Source organism: Dipodomys merriami, unplaced genomic scaffold (assembly GCF_024711535.1).
Source record: "Dipodomys merriami isolate MVZ:Mamm:240054 unplaced genomic scaffold, mDipMer1.0.p SCAF_6, whole genome shotgun sequence".
Classification (NCBI taxonomy): Eukaryota; Metazoa; Chordata; class Mammalia; order Rodentia; family Heteromyidae; genus Dipodomys; species Dipodomys merriami.
The window spans coordinates 8,560,179-8,577,141 of record NW_027206179.1 but is presented as its reverse complement, the minus strand read 5'-3'; positions in this window follow the sequence as shown (position 1 = coordinate 8,577,141).

Below are 16,963 nucleotides of genomic sequence, written 5' to 3'. Positions count from 1 at the left end.
TTCGTCATAGCTGTATTTATAGGGATTCATCACTTTTTAGACTAATATCTACACAGGACTAGGGTGGGACTCTGATTCCCTCCATTTCTACATCTTACAAAGTTGAGATGACAGACGTATGCCACATGCCACTCCACGTAGGTAAAAGATTCGCATAAACTTTTTTGCCCAGACTGGATTCAGACAATAATCTTATTTTTTTAATTTAATTTTATTATAAAGGTTATGTGCAGAGGGATTAGTTACATACATAAGGTATTAGTACATTTCTTTTCAGTATTCTGTTTTCTCCCATTTTCCCTCATTATTTCCCACTTTCCCACCCCCTTCCCCCCCTCAAATTTTAAAGTTCATTCCCAACATAGTGTCCCAACTGTTGCACTAGTTTACCCTTTGTCCCACCATTTCTGTGATTCCTTTTCCCCAAATCAGATAAACATATACAAGACAAAAGGTACCCAAATCAGATCTTACTCTCAACTAGGATTATAGGTATTGGGTTTTTGGCTTATGATTAATTTTTTTTATTCCTGCAAAAAGTGCACTAGAATTTTCAGGGGAATAGCATTGAGTCTATCGTGTACTTTTGGGAATATAGTCACTTTCACAATTTTAATTCTGCCAACGTGTGAACACAGGAAGTCTTTTCATTTTCTGGTTCTTACCTAATTTCTTACTTCAATGCTTTACTTTTCATCATAGAGGTCTTTTACAGACCTTAACTAAGATTTTAAGTCCTAGGTAATTTTTATTTTGTAAAGCCAATATTTATATTTTTATTTAACTTTTTTTTTTTTTTTTTTTTTTTTGTCGGTCGTAGGGCTTGAACTCTGGGCCTGGGCGCTGTCCTTCAGCTCTTCAGCTCAAGGCGAGCGCTCTACCACTTGAGCTACAGCGCCACTTCCGGTTTTCTGGTGGTTTATTGGAGATAGGAGTCTCACAGTCTCTCCTGCCCGGGCTGGCTTTGAACCGCGATCCTCAGATCTCAGCCTCCTGAGTAGCTAGGATTACAGGCGTGAGCCACCGGCGCCCGGCTCTTTTATTTAACTTTTTAAACAATTTATTTGTATTAATGAAGTAATGTACACAGGGGTTACATTTGTTTGAATCAGGTAATGAGAATATTTACTTTCATACATTGTCATCTATTCCCTCATGCTCTCCCAGTCCCTCCCTCCCATCTCTACCCAGGACTTGTAGAGTTCATTTTCATCAACATCCAGTAAGTTCCATTTCTGCACTTTCACCATTTTTCACTTGAGTTCTATACCATTCCCCCATTTGCCAAAGATATACATGAGAATTCAACACATATAGCGTGAAAATGACAGTCATCAAAAATAAACACTGAAAAAAAGTATTATGTAGCCATATCTTGGAGTTTGTTTCAGTGTGTGTATTACTTTATATAAATATGAAGAAACACTCAGGCATCTAACCTTTATAATTCTCTCCTAGGAGTATCTTCTTTTGGTCTCACTGAATGTGAATCCTATATGATTTGTCATAGCCCAACACATTTTAGATCTAACTTCCCCCTATAAGAGAGAGGTAGATTTACCTCTTAACATGATTTGTTCTAGTTCCACTGATTTTCCTGAAAATGACATTATTTAATTCTTTCTAATAGTTATGTAATTGAAGGTATATATCAAATCAACTGTAGGTTCATCTTTAGTTTCTGTTATATTAACTTTTTATAGTTTCTATTATCTTAATGGATTAAAAAATTAGGTTTGGGCCAAATAGACAAAATAGAAATTATTTTTAAAACTCTAAGTAGAGGGGCTGGGAAGGTGTCTCAGTGGTAGAGTGCTTGCCTTGCATGCATGCGGCCCTTGGTTCAATTCCTCAGCACCACAGAAGCAGAAAAAGCCGGAAGTGGCACTGTGGCACAAGTGGTAGAGTGGTAGCCTTGAGCTGAAGAGCTGAAGGACAGCACCCAGGCCTAGAGTTCAGGCCCCACAACCGACAAAAAAAAAAAAAAAATCTTAGTAGATTGACTTTTTTTATTTTTATATTTTTGGGTTTTATTTATTATTATTATTTATTTGTAATGTTATTGTGAGAATACTGTAGAGAGGAGGGGTTACAGTTACATGAGGAAGGTAATGAGTATATATATATATATATATATATATATATATATATATATATATATATCTTTTTTTTTTTTTTTTGGCGGGGGGAGTCCAGTCGTGGAGCCTGAACTCTGGGCCTGGGCGCTGTCCCTTAGCTCTTCAGCTCAAGGCTAGTGCTCTACCACTTGAGCCACAGAGCCACTTCTGGCTTTTTTCTTTTTGCTTATGTGGTGCTGAGGAATCAAACCCAGGGCCTCATGCATGCAAGGCAAGCGCTCTACCACTGAGCCACCTTCTCAGCCCCAGTAATGAGTACATTTCTTATCAAGCATTGTTGTCTCCTCCTTTGTTTTCCTCCTACCATCCCTTGCCTCCCATCTCCACAACTGCAGTCCCCCTCCCCCGCATAAATTGTAAAGTTCGTATTTCAACTTAGCGTCTTGTACATTTTTATATTGCTTTCAATTTTCAATTTTTAATGCAGTATATGTTAAAAATGGATTTCATTATATAGATTTATATGAGCACATAGTCTTTTGATGACATATACCTTTATCTATTTTTTTAAAAATTTCTTCTAAAAAGTTTAAACTCTTTTAATGGCCTCCAATATTTTTTGTCCATATAAAATCCTTAATATTTGGATAGAATGTATCTAAACCTCTAAATCTTTTAAAAACAACAAAAAATCAGATAAACATTTTAATATGACAATATTAAATAAATATCCCAATACTCCCCACCTCTGTCACATACACACATAAAAAAACACAGGCAAATTATGATACATGGCCAAATCCAGTTTGTTTTATGAGTAATATTTTTATTGTAACACAAAAGAAAAAATTCATATGGCTACCGTAGTTCTGCACAGCGACACCTCCCTCCCTTTTGGCTAAGTTTCTACCCAGTATCTGTTACCTAGGCAACTGGCACACCTGGAAGAGGTCACATCTGCTGAGGTCACATCTGAAGTTGATGTGGCCACACCTTTCTCCACCCATACCCTAGATAAGGCCTAACCCAGGCCCAGATGCCCTCTTTTCCCAGGTCTTTCCCAGGCTTTTCCCAGTCTTGTGGAGGGCCAAGATGGCCTGGTGCCAGCCAGAATGATGAATAAACCTACCCCTTACCTGAATACCACATGTGTGGTGTGGTTTTTAACTTGGCTACCTCTTTTTCTTTTCTTTTTTTTTTTTTTTTGGGTCCGGTCATGGGGCCTGAACTCTGGGCCTGGGTGCTGTTCCTCAGCTCTTCAGCTCAAGGCTAGTGCTCTACCACTTGAGCCACAGCACCACTTCCAGCTTTTTTCTTTTTGCTTATGTGGTGCTGAGGAATCGAACACAGGGCCTCTTGCATGCAAGGCAAGCACTCTACCACTGAGCCACCTTCCCAGCCCCGGCTACCTCTTTTTAAAAACCTAATATAAATGGTGCTGTTCTTACTCGGCTATCTCTTTAAAAAAAAAACAAAACAACAACAAAAAAAAACCCTCCTAACATTAAATGGTGCCGAAACCCAGGAAGAGCTTAAAGTCAGGATAGATGAGATTCCCCTCCATTTTTTTCTTTTTTTTCCCCCTTTTTTGCTCTGAGGAATACCCACAGTTCTGACGGCCTTTTGGGAACCCATCTGTCTGCTGCGGACACAGCGCATCAATAGCATTGCTGGTCTTCACATCCATATCCATACCACTTCTCTACTCTGGGGAGTGAAATTCTAAGGTTCTCTGTTGCTCAGTCTCTGTCCAAATGTGTTGCCATGCCAGAGAGCTCCTATGTCCTTTAGCTGAAAGGCCGGTCACCTCTGAAGTCGAGGACACTTGGTTTTGGAGGCTTGGCCATTTCTCTCTAGAGGGCTCTGGGGGAAGTTGGGACGCCACTTCTGCCTGGGCAGTTCTCGTTCACTCACCAGACTGACTCTCTTACACATTTAATGGGGTGCTGCAAATCACGCTTGAGCAGTGAAACCCCTTTGAAATGCCTCTTGCACTACCTGGAAAGCCAGAGCGTCCAATTTTTATGCCATTTTCAGATGTAGACAGTTTTTGCCACTACAATGGTAAATGGCTCTCTTTGCCAGTCATGTCCAACTTTCCCTATCTCTCCCTTTCTCTTTTCTACATTTTGGCTTGTGCCCTGAAGAGTGCAACGCAGGCTGGGTCCCAGGAACCCCTCTCTAGGTTCCCTCTCAAAGGCAAGCCATTCTAGGTTTGAAAAGTGTCAGTTTCCATTTGTTTAGGTTTTCTTTGTGTTTTTCAGAAATTCACCATCTTGAGTTTGCCATCTTGGCCACATGGTGGGTTAAGGGTCTCATCTGACTCTTAACCTTCCACCAAGCTTACTACTCCACCTATTTCTGTGGCCTCCCCTATGCAGTGCCCCCTCTTTTGCAGCCTCCCCCACAAGGTACCCCTTACACTGTGGCCTCCCATGCAATGCCCCCCTCTGCAGCCTTTCCTGCAAGGCCCCTCCTCTGCAGGACCTCTCATCTAGCTTTGTAGTGGGGGTAGAACCTGAAGCTCCATGTGTGATAAAAACAATGCACCCTCACTGTCAAAATCTTTAGCTCTCTCTAGCATTGACCATGTGGCAGATGCACCATCTTGGCATTGTGGGAGCTCAGCTGCTATTTCACATCAACTGGATCACTCTGACCTCAACTTGATTCTGTGAGTGTATGCCTATGTGTGTATGTCTGTGTCTGTGTAAACTTGTCATCTGGCATTGTAATCAAGTTATTTGGCTTAAATTGTCTGAGATTCCTGAAGTTTGTTCAGTTTGGATTTGTAGTTCAGTACTAGTCAGTCTACACTCAGTCCAGATACAGTCCATCTCTTCCAACCTGGAAGACAGGCCTCACTCCTGCCTAGACCATCCTGACTATCTCCACCATGGTAAAAGTAGAGTGGAGTCTCACTTGGCTCCATCACATGCAGCTGATTTCCTGGTGAAAGATTGCTTTGGATTTGCAAAAGCTAATACTCTTTCTGTATCTTTGGTTAACTTAAGCACTGTTAGTGTTACCAGAAAGAAATCAATACTATATCTGTGCTAAAATTCTTATCACATCTAACAAGTTTTGTCATTATAGAATATTTGTTGGTCAATTCCTGATAAGAACCAGGTAAACTCTACTTATTCTACTTGATCTCCTTGTGGCTTTAATTGGAAATAATAAAGGGCTTTTGTGGCAAAGATTGCAGTTCAAAGCCAGCCCAGGCAGAAAAATCCCTAAGACTCCATCTCCCAACTAACCTGCAAAGAGCCAGGGTGGAAGCATGGCTCAAGACTCTTATCTTGAACCAGCAAACACTGCAAGTGGTATTATAACTCAAAGTGATAGAGTGCTAGCCTTGACCAGAAGTGCTCAGGGACAGTACCCAGGCCTTGAATTCAAACCTCCTTGAATACCAACTGGGACAAGCTATTCCAGTAATGAGCACCTAGACTCAGCCAGTCTGGGGAACAAGGGGAGGAGTAAAAGGAGATGATGTCATATCAGCCACTTTGTGCCTGCCCTTTCAAAATTAACCAGAACTGGGAGGTCAATAGAAGTCAGAAGCCTGCCTCTCTACTGTCCATACCTGTCTACCTATTAACTAGACAGGAATTTACATTCTTGCCTTTGTTACCTAACTTCTCCTCTACCTAGTAGCCAGATGTCAGAAGTAGCTAGGGACATTTCTGCCAACATTTTCAGCCCCAAGTCCTTCCTCTTGCCATTTATTTGCTCTCTAGAATTTTTTTTCAGTCCATCAATGCCTCATGAGACTTCTCCAGACTTCATGCAAGAGACTTGCCTCCTCCCGACTTCATCTAAGGATTCACACCTACCAAATGACTGCTGCTGCCTGCTGCCTTCTTCCAGAGGGGACCATATCTTAGCCTTTTATCCCTACTGTCGACGCCCCTTGCCAGCAGGAAGTAGCCAGAGAGAATCTTCACCCTTTTTCATAATTATCAAAAGGCTGGAATGTAAGGTCTGCACAGGGACACCTCCCTCCCTTTTGGCTAAGTTTCTGCCTAGTATCCGTTACCTAGGCAACTGGCACACCTGGAAGAGGTCACATCTGCTGAGGTCACATCTGAATTTGATGTGGCCACATCTTTCTCCGCCCATACCCTAGAAAAGGCCTAACCCAGGCTCAGACGCCCTCTTTTCCCAGGTCTTTCCCAAGCCTTTCCCAGCCATGTAGAGGGCCAAGATGGCCTAGTGCTAGCCAGAATGATGAATAAACCTACCCCTTACCTGAATACCATGTGCGTGGTGTGGTTCTTACTCGGCTACCTCTTTTTGAAAAAACCTAACAGCTACATTTGTTTTTTTCCTTTCTTCTTGCCTCTGTCCTTCAATCTATTTATCCATGAACTTCTGTTTTATGTGCCATTAATTTTCTCCATGCCTGACATCCATCCACTCTTGCTTCAACATATTCTCTTCATTCCTCATTTAATAAAAAAAAGTGTGAAAGTGTGGTGTAAATTCACTGAAATCCCAACTAAGAAGAAATATTATACAAAAGCACAAAAATAATTTCTCCCAACAACTTCACATCACAAAATGAGGATCCAGCATTTTACCCAATAATATACACTCAACCCTATTAACAAAATTTTTTAAATAAATAAGGAAGCTAGACAAAACTCAATAGAAACTGATGAATATTGTGATTTATCATTATTAACATACTGAGGAAGTTGGAAATCCAATTATATTTTCATTTGTTTAATAGCATGCCCTCAAAAGAACATGCACAGCATGATGTCGGTGGCTCACACCTGTAATCCTCTCTACTCAGGAGGCTGAGATCTGAGGATTGCAGTTCAAAACCAGCCTGGGCAGGAAAGTTGGTGAGACTCCTCTCCAATAAACCACTCTGAAAACCAGAAGTGGCGCAGTGGCTCAAGTGGTAGAGCCTTCACCTTGAGCTGAAGAGCTGAGGGGCAGCACCCATGCCAAGAGTTCAAGTCCTACAACTGACAAAAATACAAAGAATATGCACACAATTTTTTTTGATTTTAAGACTTTATCTTTATTCACATATCTTTTTAAAATTTTTATTTATTTTTTATTGTGAAAATATTGTACAGAGGGGTTACAATTACATGGGCAAGATAATGAGTAAATTTCTTGTCAAGCATTGTAGCCTCCTCCTTTGTTTACCCTTCCCATCCCTTCCCAGCCTCCACACTCCCCTCCACCCAATCCTCTCCCCCCACCAAAGTTGTAAAGTTCATTTTCAACCTGACAACTTGTACTTCTCATTGTTGCAATGGGTCCACCTGTATTCTTATTTAAATGACTTGTTTTTCCCCTTCCCCTCCACAAATTATACTGACATCAAATACAGTGAAAGCAGGGGTTATACTGTGGGGGAGGGACACACAAAGCAACAAAGAAATAATCTGATAAATGCATTAGAAACAAATGCATGAAAGAAAACATTTGAATACATATCTTAAGGTTCATTTTCCTAACATCACCTTATCTGACCTGTTCTGCTTGACTCATACATATATTAGATATTGCAAATAAAGGAAACCATGGGACCTATGTTTCTTTGGGCTTGGCTTACTTCATGTAATATAATTTTTTCCAAGTCTTTCCATTTCCTAACAAATGGGGCAATGTCATTTTTTCTGATGGAGGCATAGAATTCCATTGTGTATATATACCACATTTTCTTGATCCATTCATCTACTGAGGGGCATCTGAGTTGGTTCCATATCTTAGCTATGATAAATAATGCTGCAATAAGCATAGTCATGCTGATAGCTTTAGTGTGGTCTTGTTTGTAAACATTTGGGTAAATGCCCAAAAGTGGGATTGCTGGGTCATAGGGGAGCTCTATGTGGAGTCTTTTGAGGAACCTCCATACTACTTTCCAAAGTGGTTGAACAAGTTTACACTCCCACCAACAATGAAGTAAGGTTCCCTTCTGTCCACATCGCTTCCAGCATCTGTTGCACACAATTTTTTGTAAGTTTTTTATTGTGAAAAATACTGTACAGAGGGTTTACAGTTACATGAACAAGGTAATGAGTACATTTCTTATCAAGCATTGTTGCCTCCTTTGTTTTTCTCCCACCATCTCTTCCCTCCCACTTCCTCAACTACAATCACCCACCCACTCCCACCCCGCCGCCTAAATTGTAATATTAATTTTTTTCAACATAGTGGCTTCTACATCTCATTGTTGCAATGGGTCAACATGTATCCCTATTTAAACATTTTGTTCTTTCCCTTCCCCTCCCAAAATTATACCAACATAAAATACAGTGAAAACAGGGGTTATACTGTGGGGGAGGGACATAAAAAGCAACAAAAAATCCCATGGTGCCTTATAAATATGTTAGAAACCATAGCAAGATAGAAAAAAATGACTTGTGTCCCTATCTTGGGGTTCATTTCACTTAACATCATCTTATCTGACCTTTTCTGCTTGTCCCAGACATATATTAGTTGTTGAAAATAAGGGAAATCATGGGACCTATGTTTCTTTGGTTTCCCATATTTGCAATAAGCATTTCACTTATTATTTTTTCCAAGTCTTTCCATTTCCTAACAAATGGGGCAATGTCATTCTTTCTGATGGAGGCATAGAATTCCATTGTGTATATATACCACATTTCCTTGATCCATTCTTCTACTGAGGGGCATCTGGGTTGTTTTGCATTTCTTATATGGCTAGAAAGGTTGAGAATTTCTTCATGGGTCTATTGGCCATCCTCCTTTCCTCTTCAGAGAAGTTTCTCTTTAAGTCTTTAGCCCACTTATTTATTGGGCAGTTGTTTCTTTGTTGTTGGGGGATTTAATTTTTTGAGTTCCAGGTATATTTTAGATATGAGACCCTTGTCTGTTGTATGGCTAGTGAAGATCTCCCAATTCTATTGATCTTGATCTTGCTAGCTATGTCCTTTGCCATGCAGAAGCTCTGCAACTTCATGCACTCCCATTTGTCCAACATTTCTTTGATTTGTTGTTTTTTTTTTTATCCTTATTAAGAAAATTTCAGCCTGAGCCAAGGAGACCTAGGGTTCCTCCTATTCTTTCCTATAATGTTTTCAGGGTGTCTGCTTTGACGCCGAGGTCTTTGATCCATTTGGAATTGATTCTGGTGCAGGGTGATATATAAGGATCTAGTTTTCTACAAGTGATTAACCAATTTTGTCAGCACCATTTACTGAATAGGCTGTCTTTCTTCCATTCTATTTGTTTAGCTCCTTTATCAAAGATTAGATGGCTATATGTCTGTGGGTTCATTTCTGAGCTTTCAAATCTATTCCATTGGTCCTGAGGTCTGTTCTTGTGCCAGTACCAAGCTGTTTTAAGTACTATGGTTTTGTAGAAGATTTTGAAATTTGGTATTGATATTCCTCCAACATTGCTCTTTCTGTTAAGGATCGTTTTTGATGGGTCTTTTATTGTTCCATATGATTTTTTGGATTGCCTCTTCTATTTCCTTGAAGAATGAGGTTGGAATTTGAATAGGTATTGCATTGAATTTGTAGATAGCCTTGGGAAGTATTGCCATTTTCACGATGTGGAACTTTCCAATCCAGGAACATGGGAGTTTTTGCCATTTTCTAAGTTCTGTTTTGATTTACTTTTTCAGTTTTTTAAAGTTTCATCATAGAGGTCTTTCAACTTTTTAGTTAATTCCTAGGTATTTATTTTTTGGGGGCCATTACAAAAAGTGTTGCTTTCCTGATTTTAGCCACACTCTTCTCATAGTTGACATACAGAAAAGCCATTGATTTTTTTTTTGCTGGTCATGGGGCCTGAATCTGGGCCTGAGGGCTGTTCCTCAGATCTTCAACTCAAGGCTAGCACTCTACCACTTGAGCCACAGCACCACTTCTTGCTTTTTTGCTTATGTGGTGCTGAGGAATTGAACGCAGGTCCTTATGCATGCATGGCAGGCTCTCTACCATTGAGCCACCTTCCCAGCCAAAGCCATTGATTTTTGAGGGTTAATTTTAAGCCCTGATACTTTGCCAATTTTTCGAATCAGCTTGAGTAATTTGGGAGTGGAGTTCATGAGATTTTTTAAAATACAAGATCATGTCATCTGTAAAGTTGGAAAGTTTTACTTGTTCAACCACTTTGGAAAGCAGTATGGAGGTTCCTCAAAAATCTGCACATAGAGCTCCCCTGTAACCCAGCAATCCCATTTTTGGGCATTTACCCAAATGATCACAAACAAGACCATACTAAAGATACCAGCACAACCATGTTTATTGAAGCATTATTTAAATAGCTAAGATATGAAACAACCCAGATGTCCCTCAGTAGATTAATGGATCAAAAAACATGAAAATGGAATTCTATGCTTCCATCAGAAAGAATGACATTGCCCCATTTTGTTAAGAAATGGAAAGACTTGGAAAAAATAATAAGTGAAATGCTTATTTCAAATATGGGAAACCAAAGAAACATAGGTCCCATGGTTTCCCATATGTGCAATAACTACTATAAGTCTAGGACAAGCAGAAGAGGTCAAAAGCTATCCATGTACACATGACCATATAAGATGATGTTAAATAAAATGAACCACAAGGTAGGGACACACTGTTTATTTTTTCTTGCTTGCTATTTTTTTAACATTTAAAATGTAGTATGTGATTTTTTTTTGCTTCTTTTGTATGTGCTTCCCCCACAGCATAACCCATTTTCAGTGTATTTGTTGTCAGTGCCCTGCATCTTGCATATACATTTTTCTAATTTGGGGAGGGGAAGGGAAGTAACAAAATGCTGAAATAAGGATACAGGTTTACCCATTGTAACAATGAGATGTACAAGACACTATGTTGAAAATGAACTATAGGGCTGGGAAAGTGGCTCAGTGGTAGAGTGCTTGCCTTGCATGCCTGAGGCCCTGGGTTCAATTCCTCAGCACCACATAAGCAAAAAGAAAAAAGCCGGAAGTGGCGCTGTGGCTCAAGTGGTAAAGTGCTAGCCTTGAGCTGAAGAGCTGAGGGACAGCGCCCAGACCCAGAGTTCAGGCCCCACGACCGGTAATAAAAAAAAAAAAGAAAAAAGAAAATGAACTATAAAGCTTTTGTGGGGAGAAGTTGGGGAGGTTGGAAGGTAGGGATGGTAGGAGATAAAGGAAGAGGTAACAGTGCTCAATAGAAAATGTACTTATTACTTTACTCATGAAACTGTAACCCCTCTGTACACTATTTGTACAATAAAAAGTCACCTCCATGTTTTTTACTTGTCAGCATATGTTAGACTCAAATTGCATGCAGTGACTGAGTCCATGTCACACAAGCTGATGATGTGGCCATGTTCAGATTGTGCATCGTGTCAATGAAGGGAGGAGAGGTTCCCAGTCAGATTCTACAGAGAATCGATTAGATGAGGGTGCAGACAGGAATGATGAATTTAGGAACTTCTGATACCAGCAGCCACCTCATCCTTCCTCCTGGCACAGGAGCCTTAAAGGCCACAACCACAGTCATAGTTTTGGCCAAGACAGTGGGAAGATTGCAGTGAAGATAACTCCAATTATGGCCCATTATAAGATGCAGGTGATGGCACTGGATGGCCGATGAAGATCAAGGAACAAAGAAAACAGAAAATTAGAGAAATGAGCAAAGTGTGGCTAAAATCCTGGATATTGTCTTGACCATGTGAGTATTTTGCTGCTTTACAAAGATCCCAGAAGAATCAGAAAGCCATGCAGGCCAGAGCCATGTTAAAGGGGTCTCCAAAAGCCAAGAAACTTGCCACTCCCATGAGGCACTGTTTTTTTCTGTGCATTGGCATGCTGATGATCTGGCTGTATATCCCATAACTTTTAGTATTTCTGTAAGGACATTGACTGGTACCATTTCTTCAAAAGCTACACAGATTTTATTCTTGGACATGTCTTTTCTCAGTTCTGGGAGGATTCACAAACCATTCTTATCCATTGAGATCAATAGTTCCACCTAGTTCCAGCAGAAATCAAGGTGACAATGGCAATGGCTAGAGATGTGTCCCTTGGTGCCACTTGATAGAGAAAAGGAGACTGCCCATGGTCACTTAGGGTAGGATCAAAAGGCCCAAAGGTAAAGGGAAGAGAAAATTGTAGATTATATGTGTAAGAGGATTACTACAAGACTCAATTTCAGTTCTAATTTATATTAATAAACAACAGCCAGAAGTTTTAGGAATTTTATAGTTGTTTCCCACATTCTGAAACTTCCTAGAACATGACTGATGAGGCTCAGAGCTCCAGGTAATTCCTTTATTGGATCCTTTGTCTTCCAAACAATATAAGCTAGAAATCAGTATCACTAACAAACTTGTGGCCCTTAATCTTTTTTTAATTTTTATTTTCTTGCAAAGAAAAGCATGGAGGTAGGTTTTTAAATTTTTTTATTGTAAAAATATTGTACAGAGAGGTAATGAGTACATTTCTTTTTTTGGGGGGGGTCCGGTCGTGGGGCCTGAACTCTGGGCCTGGGTGCTGTCCCTCAGCTCTTCAGATCAAGACTAGCGCTCTACCACTTGAGTCACAGTGCCACTTCCAACTTTTTTCTTATGTGGGGCTGAGGAATCGAACCCAGGGCCTCATGCATGCAAGGCAAGTGCTCTACCACTGAGCCACCTTCCTAGCCTCATGAGTGCATTTCTTGTTGGGCCTTGTTACCCCCTCCTTTGTTTTTCTCCAACTATCCCTTTCCTTTGCTACCTTCCCCATTTCCTCCCCCCCCACAAAGTTGTAAGGTTCATTTCCAACATAGTGTCTTGTGCAATTCATTGTTGTAATCGGTCATCCTGTGACCTTGTTTCATTATTTTGTAATTCCCCTTCCCCTCCCCAAATTCGATAAATGTATATACAAGATGCAGAGTACTAAAATCAAATACAATGATAACAGGGATATACAATAGGAAGAAGAACATACAAAAGAAACAGAAAAAAATCCCATAGTACATTGAAAACAACAACACAGAAAAAAAACTCTTGTGTCCATATGTTGGGGTTCATTTTGCTTAGCATCATCTTTTTTTTTTTTTTTGTCGGTCGTGGGGCTTGAACTCTGGGCTTCGGCACTGTCCCTCAGCTCTTCAGCTCAAGGCGAGTGCTCTACCACTTGAGCTACAGCGTCACTTCTGGTTTTCTAGTGGTTTATTGGAGATAGTCTCATGGAGTTTCCTGCCCAGGCTGGCTTTGAACCTTGATCCTCAGATGTCAGCCTCCTGAGTAGCTAGGATTACAGGTGTGAGCCACTGGCACCCGGCTCTTATCATCATCTTATATGGTCATATGTACATAGCTTTTGAGCTTTTCTGCTCATCTGATAAGCTTATCCTAGACACATACTAATTATTGTAAATGAGGGAAATCAAGGTACCTATATTTCTTTGGGTCTGGCTTACTTCACTTAATATGATTTTTCCAAGTCTTTCCATTTCCTAACAAATGAGTTGGTGTCATTCTTTCTGATGGAAGCATAGAATTCCATTATATACATATACCACTTTTTTTGGGGGGGGGGTCCAGTTGTGGGGCCTGAACTCTGGGCCTGGGTGCTGTCCCTCAGCTCTTCAGCCCAAGGCTAGTGCTCTACCACTTGAGCCAGAGCACCACTTCCGGCTTTTTTCTTTTTTTGCTTATGTGGTATTGAGGAATTGAACCCAGGGCCTTGAGCATGCAAGGCAAGTGCTCTACCACTGAGCCACCTTCCCAGCCCTATACCACATTTTCTTGATCCAGTCCTTAGTCTTTGTGATCATATAATTATACTGGTCCATTAATCCAAGCTGTTTCTATCACTCTTTTCAGACAACCGAAAATAACACCAAAGTTTTGACTTCATATTTCTTCATCTTTTCATTCTCACCTGTGGAAACATGTAGAGCTATGACAATTTTTCAATCTGGCAGATGTTACTCCTGATGTTCCTCTAAATACTGCTACAGACTTCCATTCTCTCAAACGGCTGTAGTTTGGGATATTGTATTGCCTAGAAAGCCAAATAAAGAGATTCTTAAATGCTGACAAAACTCTGAAATACAGATTGTAACTATCCAATCTTCTAGACATGTTGTATAAATGATCAGATCTCCTCAACAGCAAATGCCAAGGCAAGAACAATCTGAGAACAAATGTGAGCATAGGAAATTAATGAAGAACAACACAAATCCTATCTTAAGAATATCATGACTTATTCAAGTATTTAGGACTAGCTGAGGAGTGAAAGGGTATTTGCAATGGATAAAATTTAGAGTCTTATAAAATACCAGATTTAGCTTGTTTTTTAATCTCTGCCAATTGCAAAATACCAAAAGCCTGGTATCTTTGTACATGAAATAGGCCTGCATGAGACACCAAATAGCTACTCCTTTGAACCATATGTGTGAAAAATAAATTGTTTATGTTATGTTGTTATCTGGCTGGCCATATAAGTAACTAAGGAATATCTTGAAGAGAAATTTCCAGAGGCAGAACAAGGTATGGCAAGCTCTCCTCACAAATTCACCATATAGAACCTCTCTTTCTGTAACCTTTACCAAAATAAGAGTTCAAAGAGAACTATGAGAGAACATAGTTCTGCTTTATATGACAAAGGAAAAAAAGATGCCTTAAAAGTACATCTGGTAATAGTTTCCCAATTTATTGTGCTTCATCCAATGCTAAATAACCCATCTGTAGAGAGGAAATTTCAACTTTGGGGCAGGGAATAGATTATATTCAAGCTTCACAGTGAAATCCCAGTACCAAAGCAAACATGTTGAAATTCAGTGTTGGGAACGTTCCCTATAATCAGTACTCTTCTGCCAATACCTTTTGACAGAGATTCTGAAAAGGAAAACATATTAATGTATGAAGAGCTCAAAATAGTACAGCTATGTCTCTCTGGGTTCTATCTTTGTCTCTCTGTATATATACATATTCTATGTATATATTCTATATATATTCTATATATGTATATATATTCAATATATATCTATATATATTCTATATATTTGTATATAAATATACATACAGAAATGCGTAGAGAGAGATAGTGTAATGAATAGCAACAAACTGAAAAAAGTAGATGAATGTATTGGTGATTTAGTATAAGGAGAGAATAAATTTGTTGAAAAGTCTCAATGTGTATGTGTATGTGTGTGTATACATGTATGGTGTATATATATGGAACTCTTTTATGCTATTGATGTATAATAAATCAACTTTTTTTTGAAGAGGTGAAGGTGTGGCTCATATGGTGTAAGGCCACCCTTGAATAGAAAAGCCAAGCAACAGAGTGAAGTCCTGAGTTCAAATTCCAGTAATGACCCCCCCTGAAAAGAACTAAATTTTTAGGTCTTGAAGGAAATCTAATTGAACATAAAATACTAGGAAAACAAAAACAAAAATGAACATGAAGGTGTGAAGAAAGTTTGTCAGAAATTGATAACAGAATCAAAAGGCCAAATATTTGTGGCCTTGGGATTCAATAAATAGCTCAAAATACCAAAGTGATAAATGTTTGTTCAAATAAAAGAAAAAAAATCCCTAATGTAGACAAAGACAGAAATATCTCAGTTTAGGAAGATCAATGTTTAATCAGTTAAATATTTCAACATATCTAAGTAAACTGTCTTATAATCAAGCTCTCACAATTGAAATATACAGAGATAGCCAAGGAAACATAGAAGGAACACATAACCCATTGTGCCCATATTTGAATACCAGCTGACTTCTCATTAGAAATTTTTTTTTTGGGGGGGTCTGGTCGTGGGGCCTGAACTCTGGGCCTGAGCACTGTCCCTCAGTTCTTCAGCTCAAGGCTAGCACTCTAGCACTTTGAGCTACAGTGCCACTTCCGGCTTTTTTCTTTTTGCTAATGTGGTGCTGAGGAATCGAACCCAGGTCCTCAGGCATGCAAGGCAAACACTCTACCACTGAGCCACCTTCCCAGCCCCTCATTAGAAATTTTGTAGGCTAAGTTCATTTTTCAACATAACGTCTTGTACATCTCATTGTTGTAATGGGTCCACCTGTAAACCTATTTAAACGATTTGTTTTTCCCTTCCCCTCCACAAATTATATCAACATCAAATACAGTGAAAGCAGGCTTATACCATGGAGGAGATACATACAAAGCAACAAAGATATCAACTTATAAATATGTTGGAAGATGGGGTGGGGATTGAGGGGTGGGGAGAGGTGGTAGTAGGGGAGTGTGGGGGTGTGGGGATGGAGAGGGGAAGGGATGGGAAAGGGAAACAAAGGAAGAGGCAACAATACTTGATAAGAAATGTACTCACTATCTTGCCCATGTAATTGTAACCCCTCTGTATGGTATTTTCACAATAAAAAAAAAGAAATTTTGTAGGCTAATGAGATCTTCACAATACTAAGGTTAATAAATACAAATACCAACTGAATTACTATATCTAGCCAAGATATCCTTTAGAATTGAGAAGAGTAAAGGCTTAAGCAAATAAACAAAATAAAGCAAATATATTTCCATAAGCACCTGGCTTAGACTTCTTTTTTTTTAAAGTATGATATGACAATTTATGACAAAATCAGCTCCTAGTCCAGAAAATGATATTCCCGGTGATTTAGTGGGGTTGACATTCATAGCACTGGAGGTACAGACACTTTTTTGGGGGGAGGGGTTTTTTTACATTGTTAATATAGTTTCAAAGTATTTTGTTTCTGTGGATTAGTTGATTCTATCATCTTCAATGCAAAAATTGAAAACTTGGGAATCTATTAGGATAAAAGAGGTTGGAAAGTTTCCTGTAACTAATTGGAAGTATGTTTGCTCTATGAGGCATCTAAACAGAAAGGCTGGAAGTTAGAATTCTATAATCACAGCTACTTTTCTAGATGGGTTACAACACGTGAAATAAACACATGAACTATTTCATGTGGCTATTTCA